The sequence below is a fragment of the Psammomys obesus genome, unplaced genomic scaffold (assembly GCF_907164565.1).
Source record: "Psammomys obesus unplaced genomic scaffold, mPsaObe1.curated_primary_1811, whole genome shotgun sequence".
Lineage (NCBI taxonomy): Eukaryota > Metazoa > Chordata > Mammalia > Rodentia > Muridae > Psammomys > Psammomys obesus.
In genome coordinates, this window is record NW_026590062.1 from 30,727,939 (window position 1) to 30,736,793 (window position 8,855).

General features: G+C 44.8%; 1 pseudogene; it reads right to left on the minus strand.

The window, feature by feature from the left end:
* Positions 1-5,830: 5,830 nt before the first annotated feature.
* Positions 5,831-8,051, minus strand: LOC129676129 (disks large homolog 5-like; annotated as a pseudogene).
* Between the last annotated feature and the right edge of the window lie 804 nt (positions 8,052-8,855).

Here is an 8,855-nt window from a genome sequence, read left to right on the forward strand (position 1 = left end):
CTGCAGAGAGCCTGTATCATCAGCAGGAGTGTGCTGCATGCACATTTCTGCTTCAGTGGGTCCGCCAGTCTTTCTTCCAATCCTTCCTGTTCCTGTTTATTAAAAGAGAGTGTTCTCAGTGGAGTGGTGCACGTTCATCGTGCACACATTCAAACATACTGTACTGCAGGAACATGTTCAGTTTCCAGTTAATGTTAATATAATAGATCAACCAGGACACTATGGAGAAGAAATTTAAACTTCCTTGGATGGGATATGAACATAGTGGGCAGGGAATATAGACAGCTGGATCAATGAAGTACTTGCCGTGTAAACCTAATAGATAGACATTTGGACCCCTGGACTCTTAGCCTGTTAGCCAAGCATGCTTAGCAAGTTCCCAAGGCTGTGCAGTATTGGCTTGTTCTCCAGAACAGTGCCACTAGGTGAAGGCAGACCAGACACTTGCTCTGGCTCACTCTTTCCAGATGCCCAGGTGAGCAGCTTTTCCAAATGAAGCTCCCTTAATCAGAGCCTTCCTCACTTAGGGCCCCAAACAATGAGCATTGGAAATGAGAAGATCTCCACAACCAGGAGCCAAAATAACTCCTCCCTGTAAGGTGACTGTGTCTGGGAGTTTTTGAGTAACAGAAGGCTGGCTAACTCAAGCTTGAATGATTGCACTGTTCACGCCGAACAATAGTCCATGGAGGAGCTGGACCACATATTTATTTTCTCATGAGCTGAGGGACATCTATATTGTTTCTGATCCAGGCTGTTCAAATAAGGCTGATATGTCCTGATGTCCCCTAGTTTTTCTGCAGACACCTACTTCTTGTTCTGGAATTGTTGGGTCATCTTGGGACTGCAGTTTAACTTTCTGAAAAATTGTGCATGGCTTCTCACAGGGATATCCAATTAAACACCACCAGCAGTGTCTGAGGGTCCTCTTTTTTTCCAACCCTCCTTGAGGCTGATTTTGAATTTGATTGGAATAAAAGCATTTACTGATGCTGCAGATGCACTGTGAGCCTAAGGGGGCTGCACTGAGACAGCCGGTTCTCACACTTCAGCAAGGCTTCAGACGTCTGCAAGACTGAGATGCAACCGCACACAATGCAGGATCTCTCAGAGATAAAATCCAGGCCAAGGTCCAAGGCCACAGTGTACTGAGCCAAGGCTAGGCAAAGGTGGAAAGAAGACGGCTGCAGGCAATGATGATAACAAAACAGGATGCAGAAGACATATGGAGCCACCTGACTGAGCAGTGAGCAGTCACTATTCACCAAGAGCAGAGCAGGGACATGAACCCTTAGCCAGCCTCTCCCTTAGCCAGCCTCTCCCTTAGCTTCTCCTGACTCTCAGGCACTGTGATTTGCCACAGCAGCCTCCTCCTTCCTCCATGGACTCCATTCCCGTGGTTTCTCCAAAGCACTTTTTTACAGACATTTTAACTCAGGTGTTTACCTGAATGTCTCTTATCTGAGTTTTTGTGTCCTTTTATTCTAGGCAGCTAGGTGGGCAGCAGAAAGACCAGCAGGCAAGAGAGTTGACACAGTACTTTCTCATTAAACACATTAGAATTGGTCTTTATCATCGCTTAAGATGTTCCACGGACAAGTGAATATACATATATGCAGAAACACACATACAAATGCACCCATGCACATTCACACAAACACTTGCACATATAAGCACCCCTCTATATACAAACACCTACACAAGCACTCTTAACTACACAAAAAGGCAACATGTGCAAACACACATACACATTCATAGATACTACTGTGTAAACAAGGACCTACACACATGCAAAAGCACACACACAAATATTCATACATATACATGAACACACACAAACATAAGCACACATAAACGCTCACCGCTCACACACAATCACATATTTAAACAGATACCCAAAAGTGCATCACACACACGAAACACACAACCACACAAACATACACACACACACACACACACACACACACACACACACACACGTGCATGCCAGTGAGAGATCTGCTGTGTTGGAACACCTTTCTGCTGCATGAGGAGGTAGTAGGACTTGTTATCTGTGTACAAGGCTCTTAGATACACCCAGGTTTTGCTGCCCTTGTTTGTACTTCCTCTGCCAGGACATTTTTCATCCTGAGACTCTCTGACCCTATAGGTAACTTACAACCTCTGCACTGGTCCAGCCAAACTGGGCCACACAAGACCAAATTCCTAGGAAGAAGAGCTCCAAGCAAAGCTTTCAGCTAGATCCAAGTTGACCCATCAAAGTCTCCTTAGTTAACCTACCCTGGCTCCTGCAAAGAAGACTTTGTTAGGACCAGGGGAGGACAGTGACTCAGGGTCATTACACAGGGACTTGTCAACAGATGGCAGCTCATACAGAATGAGAACAGCACCCAGGTCAATGTATAAGGCTAGTGAGGGAAAGTGCTTTGCTTTCCTGAAATGTAACATTCTGTACAGCTAGGAGGACAAATTTGTCCTGAGACACAGCCATGCACATGATACAGTCAGCAACAAAATGTCCGCAAAGGATGCACTGAGGGATGTCATGCTGTGAAACCAATGAGAAAAAACAAAAATTCCCAGATTTACTCTGTGAAGGTAATATAGAGAAGTTACATTTTATTTTTAAAATGGCTGTATCGTTTGATTTTTTTGTTTATTAAAATAGTTAATTACAAAAAATAAAAACGTGTAAAAATGAAGAGAAAGCCACCATGTCCTTTCTCTCTTTGAGCAAGTAAACCTTGTAGCTATTAGATGAGACTAAACAAGACAAGAAGCTCCACCTGGGAGGGGACAAGAGGTACAAAAGAGTGCTGACCATCCAGCTTAGCCAACAGAAAGTTTGAGGTTCAGTGAGAGAACTGGGCTCAAGGCAATAATGGAGAGAACAGAACAATACAGGATATCATTATCTGGCCTTCCAATACACTAAGCAAGATACATATCTGCACAGACATGCATACTCCACACACACAAACACAGACACACATGCAAGCACATGTAAACACATACACATGCATGCACACACCACAGAAATAATAAGTGTACAGAAAGCAATGAGAAGAAAACTGTATTGGATAAACTGTTGAATTTTATAGAGTTGTTTCAAGGGAGATCCATGACTGCTATCCATCCTTTTGCGACTAGAAATGCCTAGCGGAAGGTATTGCTTAGTCAGCTAGTGATGAGGTAGCGGGAGAACTATTTCTCTTGAAGTCTCCACTACGTCACACCAAATCCAACCCTGTCAAAAGCCTTTCCCACATCTGTGGTCATCCAATTGAATACAGACTCTAAGCTTCGGAAGAGAACTATCCAGTAGCACTCAGTGAAAAGAGTGCTGACTCAGGCTTTTGTTAGTGTGACCCAAGATCTGGGCAGGGTCAAGAGACCACCTTGGGGGGGGAAGAGCCTTGAACTCATTGGCACAGGAGACAACTTCCTGAACAGAATACCAACACCACAGGCGCTAAGATCAACAATCAGTAAATGGGACCTCATGAAACTGAAAAGCTTCTGTAAAGCAAAGGACACTGTCATCAGAACAAAACAACAGCCTACAGATTGGGAAAGGATCCTCACCAATCCTATATCTGACAGAGGGCTAATATCCAGAATATATAAAGAACTCAAGAAGTTAAAAAGCAGCAAATCAAGTAATCCAATTAAAAATGGGGTACAGAGCTAAACAGAATTCTCTGTAGAGGAATACAGAATGGTAGAGAAACACTTAAAGAAATGTTCAAAGTCCTTAGCCATCAGGAAGATGCAAATCAAAATGACCCTGAGATTTTACCTTACACCCATCAGAATGGTTAAGATCAAAAACTCAAGTGACAACACATGGTTGTGGAGGTTGTGGAGAAAGGGGAACCCTCCTCAATTGCTGGTGGGAATGTAAACTTGTACAACCTCTTTGGAAATCAATCTAGTGATTTCTCAGACAATTAGGAATAGTGCTTCCTCAAGATCCAGCTATACCACTCCTAGGCATATATCCAAAATATGCTCAAGTACACAACAAGGACATTTGTTTAGCCATGTTCATAGCAGCTTTATTCGTAATAGCCAGAACCTGGAAACAACCCAGATGTCCCTCAGTTGAGGAATGGATACAGAAATTGTGGTACATTTACACAATGGAATACTACTTAGCAATTAAAAAGAAGGAAATCATGAAATTTGCAGGCAAGTGGTGGGATCTAGAAAAGATCATCCTGAGTGAGGTAGCCCAGAAGCAGAAAGACACACATGGTATATACTCACTTATTAGTGGATACTAGACCTGTATTTAGTGCTAAGTTTAGCACAGACCTGTATTTAGTGCTAAGTTAAATAAAGTATGTTTATTTAGGATAAACATACTTTAAGTGTACATCTGTACACTTAAAGAAGCCAAACAAGGAGAAGGCCCTGGGGTAAGATGATCAATCCTCACTTAGAAAGACAAATGGGATGGACATTGGAAGTAGGAGAAAATGAGAAACAGGACAGAGCCTATCATAGAGGGCCTCTGAAATACTCTGCCTAGCAAGCAGTGTATTTCATCAAAGCAGACGCTGAGGCTCATAGTCAAACCTTAGGCAGAGTTCAGGGAATCATATGAAAGAAGGGGGAGTTGGAAAGACCTAAAGAGGACAGGAGCTCCAAAAGGACCAAATATATCTGGGCACAGGGTTTTTTTCTGAGACTGATTCTCCAACCAAGGACCATGCAGGGATCTAACCTAGAACCCCTGTTCTGATGTAGCCCTGGCAGCTCAGTATCCAAGTGACTTCCCTAGTAAGGGGAGCAGGGACTGTCTCTAACATGAACTCACCCTCCCCCCAGAGGAGCAGTCTTGCTAGACCACAGGGGAGGACATTGCAGCCAGTTTTGATGAGACCTGATAAGCTAGGGTGAGATGGAAGGAGGAGGACCTCCCCTATCGGTGGACTTAGGGGCAGGGAGGAGATAAGGGAGACAGGGTGGGATTGGGAGGGAATGAGGGAGGGGGCTACAGCTGGGATACAAAGTAAATAAACTGTAATTAATATAAAAAATAAAAATTTAATAAAAAATAGAGAGACCACCTTGGGATACAGAAAACAAGAGGGAGAAAGGCCACAACTGTTGGTATAATGTCCTTTTGGAATGTATACACCTTACCCTTGTTCATTCAAATGCTGATTTATCTCCCCTACTATCTGGTTTCAATCCGGACATTGCATTGTGAAGCATCACATGTCTCAAGTTTGTGTAAACATGCCACCATTTGTTCTCTAAATTGTCAATTAAAACAACCAGCCACATTGCTGAGCAATGGAGAGGAGAGGGTGGGACATCCTGGTCTGGAGTGGGAGAAAGAGGAAGGAAGTAGGAGGGAGGAGAGGAGGAGAAGCTGGAGGAGAGGTCTTGGAACCACGTGGAGAAATGAACTGGACCTAAGATAGCACTAAAAGCAAGTATAATGGGGGAATCTGAATGGTAGGAAACTATGTGGGCTTGGAGGTTTAGGATGGAGTAACTATTGCCCAGCATTGTGTTCTAGGTTAATTAAATAAATCCTAGTCTCTGTGTGGTGATTTAGTTATATACCTGTTTAGGATTAACCGCAGCTTTACTAAAAGAGAAATCAATAGTAAATACTAGTGGCCAAATACAACACACATCGCACCACAATGAGAACCACTCAGGTGGTATTTGCACTGGGCTATAATCCTTGCATGTTGCTTCCTATCTGTGACCTTTCATGACCCTTGCAAAGCAAAAGATCTACAGACCCCTGACCTCATCACTCAAAGCTCTGTGCTACTCTTTTAGTGGTTGCTCCATATAGCCTACTGCTTCAACCCACCTGTTGCTGCTTAGCACAGTGGCCGTTGATCTTCTCACTGGCCTCACAGACCCTCTTTGCCTCCCCACAGCACTGTTGCAGAGCAATATGTTTCCTCAGCAGTGTTCTGTTCTCCTTCTTCAACGTGTTCACTTCATGCTTCAGCTGAGTCCACTCACTAAGGAGCTGGCTGTGACAAATGCTGAACCACAACCAAATGCTGAACCACAACCAAAACAGCAGCCAGCAATTATCTGCCTCCCCACAACCAAGTATCATCATCCCTGCAAGGTCCCTGGTCTCCAGAGAGCCCCAGACTGGAGTCCACAGTAACAATGCCAGAACACCTAGAGGCAGGCCAAATTCAGAGAATAGCCAAATTCCTTCTCAAAGTTCTACCAAGAACCCGGATGCCAAAGGGATCCTTACACTTCCCAGAACAGGAATTAACCCCGACCTGTGCTTTCAGACAATGGTATTAGGAAAACATATCAGACTGAGGGCAAATACCCTCTGATTGAGCACAGGTTACCTTAAAAGGAATACAGTCCATGTATGAGTCCCAATGAAATCAGGTCTGTAATTTGCCTGCCAAAGCCCAAGTGGGCCTGGTCTGCCTGACAACCCCCTCCTGGAGCACACCTCTTTTCTATCTAGAAACTAAAAGGATGGCAGTACAGTGCTCAGAGGTGCATGTAGTCTCTTCCCCGCCGAGCAAAACTGAGTCCAAGATGTACAAGTCCAAGAGTCCCAAGTCAGGCTGCTTGCTAAGAGGCAGACAAGCTAGAACCAGAGCCCTCAGTTTGGTTTAAAGGCAAGAAGGGCAGAAGCAGTCTCTGCCAAGTGCTGTGGTCCCAGCCAAGTCACCGGCAGGATTTGGTCTCCTCAGTCAGCTTCTTGCATCTTAGCAAGGCCTCACTTAACTACTTGGGCAATGTCCGAAGCTCTGACATCACCTTCTGATATTGCATTTTCAATATCTTGAATTCAAAATTCAGCCTGTGGTAGAGCTAAACCCCATGAACACAGGCCCAAGGATCACATGAATTCAGGTTGCATCCTGTACTAGCGAGGCCCAGAAGATTCCTCATCCTGACTCCTAGGTCCTGGGACTTCCTGTGCTTATTGAACTTACTATCCTGGCTCCAGGCCAGCAGAGGCAGGGTGACAAAACACAGGGAGTTGAGCTGCATGAACAACTTCAGTAGGGCTGAAGGAATTCACTATCTCTCTAAGAAATTCCCAGGAGTCTGTGCCACAGGCCCGTGTTCATGAAAAACGTGTAATGACATTTCACCTGTCTTCAGAGCAGGGATTTTTGATCCTTGGTTCCTATTGCTATGTAGATACGTAATTAATATTTCCATGGAAGTGGCTTTATAAATTACCCAGGAGATTTCAATGTGCCACAAGGATGAGCATTGAGTCCAACAGCTGTGTTGCACAGAGGGGCTCTCTGGCCTCAGCACTGGCATCACCTGAAAACTGTGAGAAAAATGCTAAGGACCATCACTGACCCTGGACTCCCAGGATCTGGAGGGAGTCCACACATTGTCCACACAATAGACAGAGTGCTCTTTCTAGCTCTCCCTCTCCTTCCTGCTCCCTTTCCCTCTCTTCCTCCTGCCCCGATGTGTGTGTGCATGAGACATACATACACACACACACACACACACACACACACACACAATTAGGATGCCAAAGAAATACAGGGAGGTGGCATTCTCTCAGAATATGACGGACAAGACCAGAGAGGAGCAGTGATGAGCTCCAGGCCTTTCAGGCACACAGTGACAGGAGCAATAAGACCCCCGAGCACCTACTGCTCAATTATGAAACCCCACCATAAACTCACAGCACCTATCATCTCTCACAAGCCAACAGATGTCAAGTCTTCTTAAAATGCATGACGGGAGCTCACACACAACTATACCTATCCCCAGAGTGTGATTCAGCCACAAGCTCTGCTTTACCTTGAAGGAAGCAGAACAGCCTGTGTCACCATCTCACTCCTACCCAGACTTCAAGTTCTTCTCAGATGCACTCAGTAAAATCAGTTTTGACATGATGACACCCTGGAGGTGCAGCCTCCTGTAATGTGAGGAATGATGGGATTGACACAGAGGGGACAAGGCAGTCAACAGAGAATTGGGTCTAATGACTACCTGTTGTACAAATCCTTGTCAGTATAAAGATCCAGGATTAGACTCAGTTCATCTCTCTCATAGGTCATGTCATCCTCTGTAGCTAGACAGATAGTTCCTCCAAATTTGTCACCTGCTGCTTCTGTTTAGTGATGGTGGAGGGCTGGGATGATGCCTTCCCAGTAGATCCTGTAGGTACATAAATGCAGGTGAACTTGCATAGCTGAACAGCACAGGGCCAGGAGAGATCATGCTGAGTCACAAGAAGAACTCTGGGCGAGAGGGAATGCTAGAGACCCAGTGAAGTCCAGAAAGAGCAGGGAAGTTATCCTCCAGATGGGGCCTGTAAGCCATGTCTCTGTCTTCAATCACCATGACTGAATGAGTGCCTCAATCCCTACTGCAGTTCCCTTGGTCATGGAGGGCATAAGGTAGTCCATACATGAAGATTTAGAGGTCAAGGTGAGCTCATAACTAATGTGATGCAGCTAAGTCCTGAAGTCTCTGTTCTTAGCACCCCAAGTCCTTCATATGTGTCCAAAAGCAAAACACTTGAATGTCTGAGAGCCTGGTACATATCCAGGGAAGTATCTTTCCTTTCCATTGGTCTCAGATCTCTAAGGAACTTACAGGAATCTATTCCATGAGAATGGAGCAAATCAACACCCTCTCCTTAGAGGGACACCTCCTTTTTTTTTTTTTTTTTTTTTTGCCTCCTGCTGACCCTTGTTTCCACTCAGATTGAAGTAATGGGGCTACCAGCACAGCAATTGTAGTCTTGTGAAATCCTACCTCTCTGCCACATTAATCATCACATATCCTTAACCTGGGTCTACTCTTTAGGAAACAGAAAAGCAGCAGAGTCCCAGAGGCTCCCAGCTGCTGAGCCACAC